The sequence below is a fragment of the Festucalex cinctus genome, chromosome 16 (genome assembly GCF_051991245.1).
Source record: "Festucalex cinctus isolate MCC-2025b chromosome 16, RoL_Fcin_1.0, whole genome shotgun sequence".
Lineage (NCBI taxonomy): Eukaryota > Metazoa > Chordata > Actinopteri > Syngnathiformes > Syngnathidae > Festucalex > Festucalex cinctus.
This window is the reverse complement of record NC_135426.1, coordinates 9,832,610-9,844,014: the sequence shown is the minus strand read 5'-3', so window position 1 is coordinate 9,844,014 and position 11,405 is coordinate 9,832,610. Positions and strand designations below refer to the sequence as shown.

At 38.5% G+C, this 11,405-nt stretch overlaps 2 long non-coding RNA genes across 8 annotated transcripts; one reads left to right on the top strand and one right to left on the bottom strand.

Moving 5' to 3' along the window:
* Positions 1 to 1,832: 1,832 nt before the first annotated feature.
* LOC144003007 (uncharacterized) lies at positions 1,833 to 5,275 on the top strand. Of its 2 annotated transcripts, XR_013278861.1 has the most exons (10): positions 1,833 to 2,051; positions 2,204 to 2,282; positions 3,046 to 3,211; positions 3,310 to 3,379; positions 3,461 to 3,636; positions 3,719 to 3,850; positions 3,963 to 4,093; positions 4,346 to 4,435; positions 4,504 to 5,017; positions 5,090 to 5,275. It is a non-coding gene; the product is annotated as an uncharacterized LOC144003007 (long non-coding RNA). The 2 variants fall into 2 exon arrangements; XR_013278862.1 differs by lacking the exons at positions 1,833 to 2,051; positions 2,204 to 2,282 and adding an exon at positions 2,292 to 2,688.
* On the bottom strand, positions 3,116 to 11,020 carry LOC144003008 (uncharacterized). 6 transcript variants are annotated; one of them, XR_013278868.1, is made up of 7 exons: positions 10,816 to 11,020; positions 8,427 to 8,489; positions 6,318 to 6,417; positions 4,656 to 5,126; positions 4,487 to 4,540; positions 3,622 to 4,216; positions 3,116 to 3,544 (listed from the first exon to the last, which is right to left on the bottom strand). It is a non-coding gene; the product is annotated as an uncharacterized LOC144003008 (long non-coding RNA). The 6 variants fall into 6 exon arrangements; XR_013278866.1 differs by having other exon boundaries at positions 4,487 to 5,126; XR_013278867.1 differs by having other exon boundaries at positions 3,622 to 3,826; positions 4,487 to 5,126.
* Positions 11,021 to 11,405: the final 385 nt, after the last annotated feature.

The window sequence follows — 11,405 nt, the reverse complement described above, 5'->3', positions numbered from 1 at the left end:
CTTTCAGTAATTAATTTCTGTAAGACTGTTAATATTTAGACCATCATGCACGGGGACCCCCAAGGCTGTGTGCTCCTGTATGGGAATGCATTTCCTTCCACTTCATCTGTAGAAACATACGGAGCCCTAAGGTAAATGACTAAATAAATAAATGACGAAATACATAAATAAATGCCTAAATAGATGTCTAAATAAATAAATGTCTAAATAAATAAATGACTAAAATTAAAAATTAAAACTGATTTATTTCCATTTATATTAATTTTTTTAGATATAATTTTCGAATTATATATATTTTTATATTCATTCATATTTTCACTTTTAGACATTTATTTATTTATTTAGTCATTTATTCATTTCGAATTTTGGCAGTTTTGGTCCTCCATAATTGGGTTCAAAAGTTATCGGGAAAATTCACGTAAAAATGAGTGGCTTGGGTTCAGTACCACATGTCTCCAGCAGACGGCGCACTCCCTGGGAGGGTGACGTTTCAGGTTTGTATATCTGGGTTTCGGCTCGTTTGTAATTGTTCAGTAATGTGTTAAAAAAAAAAAAAAGCGTCCCGTTATAAGACGCGCATCATTAAAGCCGCCCAGGAAATATAGTTCAACAACAAACAAGAAGAATCGTCGAGAATCCGTGTGGGTGGTCAATCAAAGTCGTAATGAAAGTTTCAAGGTGAAGCAACTGAGATACGATACAATACTGCCCTCCTGTGGATGACTGGTGTAACTACATACAGGCTGGGAATAGGATTCATTTTTTCGTGAGCTGTTAATTTATAAAACAATCGTTGGATTCGTACTTGAGTAGGTTACATAGCTGACTACCAGGATGTGGATGCGGGAATTGAAAGTAATAACGATTAACTCATTCACTGCCTTTGACAAGTATACTTGTCAATTGTATTTTTTAGAGCGGTGCTAAATGGGGGCGAATCTGAGCATGCTCCACTGTAAATATCAAACTTGGAAACAACTTTACTGATGCCCAACCACCGGTAGATGACATCATAGCCCCATTTTATAGGAAATAAACACAGTTTCAGAGTCCATGGGAGAAATGGCTGTATTTTGGCAAACCTACATTTTTCTGCTGTCAATTATAAAAGAACGGGACGGGACAAAAAGTAGGGAGTCTATTCTGTTATTTGGTAGATTCGGTTTCTATATAATTATTGAATGGAATATCACGTGAGTATTGGAAATGTACAAATTTTCTATAATGACTGGCAGTGAATGAGTTAAAAAAAATTAATAAAATACAAGAAAGAAGTATCTGATGGTGTCGCTCATGGCTGGTGGGGAGGGTGAAGGTTGGGGGTGCACCTGAACAAACTTGACTCTCAAAAATTCGGTTAACAAGAAGTGTACACATCACCTTCATTATTTTTTGCAAACGCACGCTGAACGGATGGCCCGATGGAAAAAGACACCGGCTGCCTTAGCGGTGGTACCGAGTTCGATCCCCGCTCTCTCCCTCATTTTCAATAATTTGGGACATCATCCCATAAAACAGAAATTACCTGGGCTCGAACCCGGATCTGCGGCGGCGGATGGTCTGGAGTACTCGAAATCTTTGTTACTCGGCCAGCTTCTACGCCATCAAACCTGGTTCTTATCGCATTTATCGTTTACATACTCATGTGGAAATCCTACAAATACCTAAAGTAAAACGCCGAACACCTTCAAGCATAATGGCCAAATGGTATAAAACTTTGCCTCCGGTTCAGGTGATCCGGGTTCAATCCTCGCTTGTGCACCCTCGAACTACATAAACATATGACGAAACCTAAAGGTTGCACAAAGCGAGAATCGAACACGAGAACAAGTAAACCAAAGGCGATGTCGTATACCATTCGACCATCTCGGCTTTGACAACCTCGGGATTTTCGGTTCTATTCATAGAATCAGTTGTTGTGGTTTGGCCGCCATTTGTCACTCTATAGCATAATTACGACCAAAAGCGAAAAAAGGTAACTGGCGAGTTTGGGTGAATGGTTAACGACACTGTCTCCCGTGCAGACGACCGAGGTTCGATCCTGACCGCAGGTGCTTCACATTTTCATGATTCTCTATCTAAATGAAGATGAGTTTTTTGTTCTCCCGGTTAAATAAAGCTTTTTTAAAAAAAAAAACGTGATGACGTAGTTACCGAAAACCTATTTAACCTGTGAATAATTAAACGAACGATCTTTCATCAGTCTGACAGCATCACGTAGACACCGTCCGCCTGCTGGTCTTCACTCATCTCGACAAGATGACCAAAAGCTTTGACAAGAGGTTTGTTTTAAGATTCCAATTCTTCTCGTGGTTGTAACTTTTAACATGTTCGCATTTTTAGCGTGCAAACACCTTGTTATCATGCTTGGTAAAATGTTTGTTCGATCGCGGTCAATTAACGTCAACCGTGTGCTAAAATGACACAAACTCATGTATTTGACATGTTGGGCAATAAATATCGCTGTGTAGTGATTGGAACATAATTCACCCACGGAACGTTGGGACGAAGGAGGAGTTGGATGGGATGAAAGGATAAAAGAATAAAATGTTGGTAGGTCTGTGAGCCTCATGCAGAGTGAGTTGTTGTTGCTGTTAAACGCTGAGAAGCTGATGTCAATAAATGGCCGGTCTTTGGCTCCGGACTTCAACACACTGCCTCCGACTCCCGTCACTGCTCGCTACAGCGGTAACTAAAGTACTTATTTGTTAAAACTTTTAGTTATTATACGCCGAAACGGCACTTGGAAATGGAATATCTTGAATAACACGACGTACCGTTATTTATTTATTTTAAATATTAAACTAACGCCCTTTTCCAGCGTCTGGAGAAAATATGTTGCCAGCGTTTTTACATTAACTTCAATGAGAATCAACTCTTATCAATCTTATTTTTTTTCCACAGGCTTGCATCTTAAGTGAATGGACTCTCCTTGAAATCAAGCTGCATACTTCCATTATCTATTTGACTATAACCCCCCCCCTTCTGTTCCCTGGATAAATGCATGTTTCAAAGCTAACTAAGTAACGTCACCGTGTCTTTCAGCCCAGCCACTGACACTGTGTCCAGCTCAGCCCTGTTCTTGTCCCTGGTGAGACACAAACACTCATACACGTTAATATGTGATATGTTTTAATTAGTTTCAGCACATGGTGAAGATGAGCTACAACATTCTGAATGCCAACAGGAGGCTTCCAGTGATGCGATTCAGGTGCAAACTCATTACAAGCAAAAATATATGAATTTCTAAGGGCCCGGATGGCAAAATGTTGTGCTGTACACTACCTCATTGTTAACTCCACCCTGCAGCCTTCTTGAAAAACAAGTTAACGGTTTGGCCTCACGTTGTAGTTGTCCTCCTGGACAAGACTGAAAGAGGGTAAGGTAAAGACATGTCAGGTCCCTTGTTCTGAGAATTCCTGACTTTTTTTTTTTGTTTTGTTTTTTTGTGCGTGGGCAGGTAAAAACTGCATCTTGACTTGAACCAGAACTGTCCGACGAACAAGAATTGTTTGAGGCTGGCCATTGATGGGTTGTGAGCATGCTGCAAAACAAAATGGTTGATATGAACAGCTGTTTTTGTAGTTACTCCAAAGCTGCGTTGAGCTGCGCTTCACTTACTTGGGACCCTCAAAGGTGCGTTTACCTATTATAAAGCTGACTTGACTTTTTCGTGCTGACATGTTAATGTTGGTTTATTTGTGCTTATGTCCACTAGGTGGTGCCGAAGCATCGCTGGGCCCTGGGGAAGCTCAACCATTCTTGGGAGGCTTCCTGTCTTGAACTGGTCATCTGGAGAAACTGCCTGGCCAGCAAGATCCTGCATCTGTTTTGGGGGAAAGACAAACATGTACATTGTCTTCATTGCTGCTGAATTTATTTATTTTAAATGGGAGGGGAATGCGGATTTTGACATGCTGGACTGGTTCATTGCTTATCTTCTGTTTGTGTGTCGGTTGCAGTTTGGCAGTGGATGAAAGTAGAAGGTTGACATGCACTATGTCACTGTTTTCTTCATGGTCATCTTCCTGTGAACGCAGCTGCATCATCACTGACAGTCCCAGAAGCAACTCTCAGGTCCTCTTCTGTACTGGTGAGTTTTATCTTGTCAAATATTTGCTGCAGTCAAAAGTACTTTGAATGCATCGTAGAGTCCCCTTCACCGGGCAGTGACTGTTCAACACTTGTTTTCTTGGTGCTGCATGGATGCCATCAGCTGCAAGAAGTTGACGATAAGCTTTGAATGTTAACTCGGCGAGCTTCTCAATGTCTTCCTGTGTGTGGTGGTGTTTATTTTTTATTTTATTTTTTTTTAAAACTCTCTTCCCCTCCCCTCCTACCACAGGGGCCAAGTAACATGGCAGGCTTCCTGGCGATGCACCTGTGAGTGATTGGCCCAAATCCCACAGATGTTGTCAGATCCCCTTCTGTGCTGGTGGGTTTCATCATATTTCAAACATTTGCTGCACAAGTTGACTTGACTCACTTATGTCGTTTTCTTAGGTCCACAAAATCTTCTCCCGCTGGTTCACAACTTCATCTGGTGACAAAGAGACAGCAATCAAGTCATCCAACTTTAAGTTTGTTTTTTGGATTGTTAATAAAGTGAATTAGATGCTGGACTGGTTTGATTATGCTCTGTCGCTACATATTACGGAAATGTTTTCTTCATGGTGATCTTCCTGTGACTGCGTCATCATTGATAGTCCCAGAAACAACTCGCAGGTCCTCGTCTGCACTGGTGGTTTCACCTTGTCACATTTGCTGCAGTCAGAAGTACTTTTCACGCTTCCTTTTTTTAGGCCACTTCACAAGGCAGTAACTGTTCAACACTTGTGTTCTTGCTGTTGCATTGATGCCATCAACTGGAAGAAGCTGCCGCAATTGACGGTAAGCTTTGAATGTTGTCGACTGTCTTCCAGTTTTTGTTTTTTTCCTGCCGCAGGCGCAGAGGAATATGGCAGGCTTCCTGGCGATGCAGCTGTGAGCGATTTGGCCCAGATCACCTTCTGTGCTGGTGGGTTTCGTTGCATCTCAAAAACATTTGCTGCACAAGTTGACTTGACTCACTGATGTTGTTTTGTCTTAGGTCGGCATAAGCTGCCCCTGCTGGTCCACAACTGCACCTGGTGACAAGGAGACGGCAACCAAGTCATGCAACTTTTTTTCTTTTTTTTTTTTAAATCTTAAACTTAAGTTTTCTTTAAATTGTTTTTTTTTCAGTTTGCCATTCAACATGTACTCTGCAGGAAAAAAATAAAGTTGACAAAATGCATGTTTTCTGAACTGTTCTTGTAACATTACATAACCTCTTGAAATGTTTCAATCTTTTAAAATAAAGGGGTGTGGCCAGGTTGCATGGGGTGGGGTTATGCAAGTTAGTGAACAGGAAGCGATCTGATTGGTGGTTTCTGTAGTAGTGCAGGAATCTAATTGGTGGGCTCCATAAGTGGGTGGGGTTTATGCAAATTTCTGCACCTGCAGATTTGCATAAGTAGGTGTGGCTATGTAAAGTAGGCAATATACCCATCTGGTGAAGGAAAAGTGGGTGTGGCTATGCAAATTAATTTGCATACAGCCATCCAATAGGTCAATTCTGAGTGGGAGTGGCCAGTTATGCAAATTAATTAGGACATTTTCCTGAAGTGGGTGGAGCTAGGTGTATTCATTTGCATTTTGAGGTTTAATAGTAGCAAGAAAGCATTTTTTGGGCCTTGAATGGATTGCAAGTGGATTGTTCAGGTTGTTCTTGAAGATGTTTTGGCCTCTGGTCCGAGCAGGCTTCCTCGATTCACGCTCAAAATCGCGCCATCTGGCCTTGAAAATGAATGGAGAAAGCCAGCTTGGACATGAGGCCAAAACATCAAGGACAACCTGAACAATCTAGTTGCAATCCACTCAAAAAATGAGAATACAACCACCTGAATGAATGACACTGACAAATTGTCACAATTTGAAAATTCAACGTGCAATTAGAAATAAAACACGGAGACACTGATTCCAGTTGAACAATATATTTGACTTCAGACAAGCAGTTTTTTTTGGATACAGCAATAATGTTGGACTCAAGTTACAAATGTTGGTTGACAGGCTGTGCATGGAAGCAGCAGCACACGACACCATGTTGTGTGTGATGTCATATGAGCACAAACAACCCATCTCCACATGGGACAAAACAAACACAACATCATTCAATGCTTCTGGACATGTGGACAAAATTAACATCCATTGAATCATTTCAAAATACCTTAGTGTTATTTATATGTAACATCACATACCTGAAGCACACAACATTTGCCTTCAAATAGCGCACACACCTGTCCAAAAGCGGCTTGCTGTCAATGTAGCACAGATCCATCCACATGTCCTCAAGTCTTGAGGCTGTTGGCTGCGTGTTCATCCAAGACCTCCTCCATCCTGTCAAGAAACAAAAACAAAAAGAGTCAATCATGCTCATTCACATCAAATTACAACACTTCGGGCTCGTAGCTAAGTCAAATGCTACCTAGCTAAAAATAATAATAAAAAAAATAAAAATAAACAGAGTAATGTCTAATTATTTTAATTAAAATGCCTCAGTTAAAAAATGTAAACAAAAGGGTAGCATGTGGAATCATCAGTAAAAGCAGAACATGTTTTAAACCATTTTTACATGCATTTGAAGTAGCACATATCCCTTCATACCATGTGAAGTTCACACACCACATGGAACAACATGTAAAGGTTCTACTGTGCACTCGTGACATTTGTGGACATGATCTATCTGTCAATAGACTATGTCCACATAGTCAAGAAATAAGACTAAGAGTGTACCTAATATTTGGACACTTGATTAGGTACACCTCATGACTTGTCTATCTATACTAAGTAACGATGCCAAAATGTCATTAAAATGCCTCAGTTAAAAATCATTAACAAAGGTTAGCATGTGCAATCATCAGTATAAGCAAAACAGTTTTTCACATTTTTTTTTTACTATTTCTATGTGCATTAAAGAAATAAGAGAGTGTACCTGATATTTGGACACTTGATTAGGTACACTTGAGGGGTATCGACTGACACCTCATGACTTGTCTATCTACTATCATAACCTGTATACATTAGTCAAGAAGACAACTAGGGTGTACCTAACAATTTGGCCATTTTGGAAAGTCATTCAGTACATAAGTGCAACCAAAAACCAACTAGCTGACCCATCTCTCTATAGGCCAAACCCAGTTCATCGACTGCACAACACTGCCACACGTGGAACCAGACAAGTACATCATTCAATGCTCCTAGACATGTGCTTTGAAGATTTTTTTTGTACAAATAATATTTATTTTAATAAGTAGGTAGCATAATATCAATCTAATTGATTTTTTAAAATACATTTGTTGTTTTTACTTTGCCAACTTATTTTAAACATTTTCTAAATAATGTATTTTTTCAGTCATTTCGGCCACACCAATGTGATTTTAAAAAAGCACATGTTCAGAACCACTGAATGGTGTTCTGGTGTGTGTCTAAGTACATCAAGCGCAAGTCAAAGTTCACTGACACACCAAATGGCTGAGCCATCTCTCTATAGGCCAACCCCAATTCATCAACACTGCCACACGTGGAACCAGACAAGTACATCATTCAATGCTCCCGGACATGTGCTTTTAAATCTTTTTTTATTTTAATTTTTCTACAATAAAATATGTATTTTAATAAGTAGGCAATATAATATATCAACCTAATTGTTTTTTTGTTTTGTTTTTTTAAATAATTTGAAAAAAAAGGTGTTTTAATTTTAGCAACTTATTTGAAACATTTTCCAAATTTATTTTTCAATAATTTGTGCCACACATTGTGATTTTAAAAAAGCACATGTTCAGAATCATTGAATGTTGTTCTGGTGTGTGTCTAAGTACATCAAGCGCAAGTCAAAGTTCACTGACACACCAAATGGCTGAGCCATCTCTCTATAGGCCAACCCCAATTCATCAACACTGCCACACGTGGAACCAGACAACAAGTACATCATTCAATGCTCCTGGACATGTGCTTTGAAGATTACGATTGTTTTATTTTATTTTTTTGCACAAATAGTATTTAGTTTAATTAGTAGGCAACTTATCATTAACCTAATTGATTGTTATTTTTTATTTTTTTATAAATCTGAAAAAAAAAATATTTTGCCAAATTATTTGAAACATTTTCTAAATAAATTATTTTTCAATAATTTTGGCCACACCAATGTGATTAAAAACAAATAAATAAATAAATTTAAATTTTTTTTTAAAAAAAGCACATGTTCAGAATCAATGAATGTTGTTCTGGTGTGTGTCCAAGTACATCAAGCGGAAGTCAAAGTTCACTGACAAATGGCTAAGTGGCATCAGACACACCTCCTAAAGCACACGCATGGTATCTTCTGTGTAAAAAAAAAGTACACATACCTGTCTAAAAGCAGGTTTCCAATTGCATGGTTGAAGCGCAGACCCATCCATGTCCCAAACGGCCTCCATCATGTCAAGAAAACAGAAACGGAAGCAGTCAGTCATGCTCATTTGCATATCGCAGGTGTCAATTTGCATAATTCACTTGGCTTTCAAACAATTGAAATACGATTAAATATTCGCATCAGTACTTCCTAAATATCATATTATTGAAGTTTTGACGACAATCTGATTATTTATGATTTTTCATAGAATTCAAGTGATACATCCAGTCAGCAAGCAGGTCAGTGCAGTCCAACCTAAGCCACTCCCCCACCCGCTCGCTCCTCTCTGCTGACTCCACCCTTCTCACGCCCATCGCCCGCATAAGACCGCCTTCGCTGATGCCACCCCGACCTCTGGACCTTTTTTTTTATTCTTCTTCTTCTTCTTTCTTTCTTTCTTTCTTTATTATGGTGCATTCGAGGATTGTCGGAAGTCGGACTTTTCCCACTTCAAACCAGGAAGTGTGTACGGGTGTCAAGACACGATCTGTGACCCCTGCACGATCTGTGACGCGCATGCGCAGCAGATCGGCCTTCTTGGATCGCTAACTACAGCTACCACACTCGAACAAAATATCTTTCAATGCCTGGCCGATAGTGCAACGACTAAAAATCAACCGTACCCACTCTCAGAAAACTATAATTATATACATACATAAACAAACAAACAAACGTACACCTGCCCTGTACCTTTGGCTATGTCTGTTTCATTTGCGTGTGTGAACGTGTTTTGACATATATGGGGTCGCCGTCGTTAGCGATCCAAAATGGCCGATGCGCATGCGCTTCACAGATCGTGCACGTGTCACAGATAGCGTCTTGACAACCGGAACGCAACTTCAACTCAGAAATCACAGTTGCAAATTCGAGTGGGGGGGTACCCCGGCTCTACCGACGGACTACAATGTGACGTCACTCTACAATGGCAACCCCTTTGGAGAAACAGACCGTGAATGGCAAAACATCTTTCTCGAGTATAAAACTATGGAAGCCCAAAAGTGTCAAAATTCAATAAATAAAAATGCCTTTTTGAAATAACTATTCTTTTGATAAATAACAGGCTATTATGTAATATGGCCATTAAATTTTAAAATGAGGTGTTAGTATTATTATGAAAAGTGTAATGCTATTCTTTAATATGTAACAAATATTTTATTTTGATTAAATATTTCATAATGATTATTTTAACAACGTCATACTTTTTTAAAAAATAATGACATTTAATTTATTTTCAAGGTTTTATAAGATAATAAAACGTTGTTTTACAAAGTCAGTTTTTATTTCATAATGTCCTTTTCCCCAAAGGTCGTCTTTTACATAATGGCGTTTTACAAATCGTTTAGAATCGGATCATAACGTAAAGGCCTTGTTAAACTTCTGCGTCAGGCTACGGGGTAGGCGTCACGGCGATCTCGGCTCACACAGGTGGTCCCACCCACTGACTTTGATTGACAGGCCAAGACATTCGGCTGTAAAACGCCATTATGTAAAAGAAGACCATTGTGGAAAAGGACATTATGAAATAAAAACTGACTTTGTAAAACAACGTTTTATTATCTTATAAAACCTTGAAAATAAATTAAATGTCATTATTTTTATAAAGTATGACGTTGTTAAAATAATCATTATGAAATATTTAAGCAAAATAAAATATTTGTTACATATTAAAGAATAGCATAAAACTTTTCATAATAATACTAACACCTCATTTTAAAATTTAATAGCCATATTACATAATTGCCTGTTATTTATCAAAAGAATAGTTATTTCAAAAAGGCCTTTTTATTTATTGAATTTTGCCACTTTTGGGCTTCCATATAAACTCGATAGCTTTCTATTTCATAAATATTCGGCATAATTTAAAGCAATAGTATGCCGCAATCTCCCTGCATGAAATTATACGGTGAACTACTGAACTGTATGAAATGCTCAGGAAATAATATAAAAACAATAAATAAAGCAAAATTGCAAGAAGGCAAGTTTCTTGGAGGTCAAAATGAGTTCCTCGAATGCAGCATCAACTACAGTAATCCCTCACAAGTTATCAACAACACTGACTCATCAGAGCATTTTCAAATGCTCAAAGTCGATTTTCTTTCACCCTGTTGTCTTATTATTATTACTATTATTACTATCTCACACTTATCTCACAGACTAATAAACAAATTTTACATTGGACGATAGTATCGTGTCTCTAGATTGTGTAAACGAACCTACAAGTTTTGATCTAATCGAGTCAACTGAGGACATGCTAAATAGAAGACGGTGGTTCTTTTTCAACAAAAATGTACTTTTAGAGGACCACGCAGTGAAAAACGTGGAAAAGTTGGACATGAGTTAGTTACCTTTTCACAACACGTGTCCACTTTTCTTCAGCTGGCGTGCAGGTAGACGGGCAGCAGCCGACGTGAAGAAAATATCCTTTTATTGTGCATAAATCTATATCTGTGCATGTAAACAATCGAAAATACCGACTAATACTAACGTAATCTGTCTCGCTCCAAACAAACAACACGCCATGACAAACAATTCATTTCTTTTTCCGGTTAGTGTTTAACTTCCGGGTCGCAGCTAAATCGAGAGCTAACTAGCTAAAATAATAATAAACGCCGTAGTGAATAACGAAGTAGAGGGCAAATTTGTCATTTTGTGTCGAAGGGTACATCCAGAATTTAAAGTTTAAACTTTTAACATTTTAAATGACTCGTTGAGTTGTTCCCTCAAACCAGCGGGGGGGAAAAAAGTTTTTTTTGTTTTGTTTTTTTGTTTTTTAATCCGTCTTTATTTTATTTTATTTTATTTTATTTATATTTCTCCCTCTTCAATCTTCAACATGGCGTACAAACTCAAAATAGTAATCATTTACAGGCAAGGCAAGGCAAGTTTATTTGTATAGCACATTTCATACACAAGGCAACTCAATGTGCTTTACACG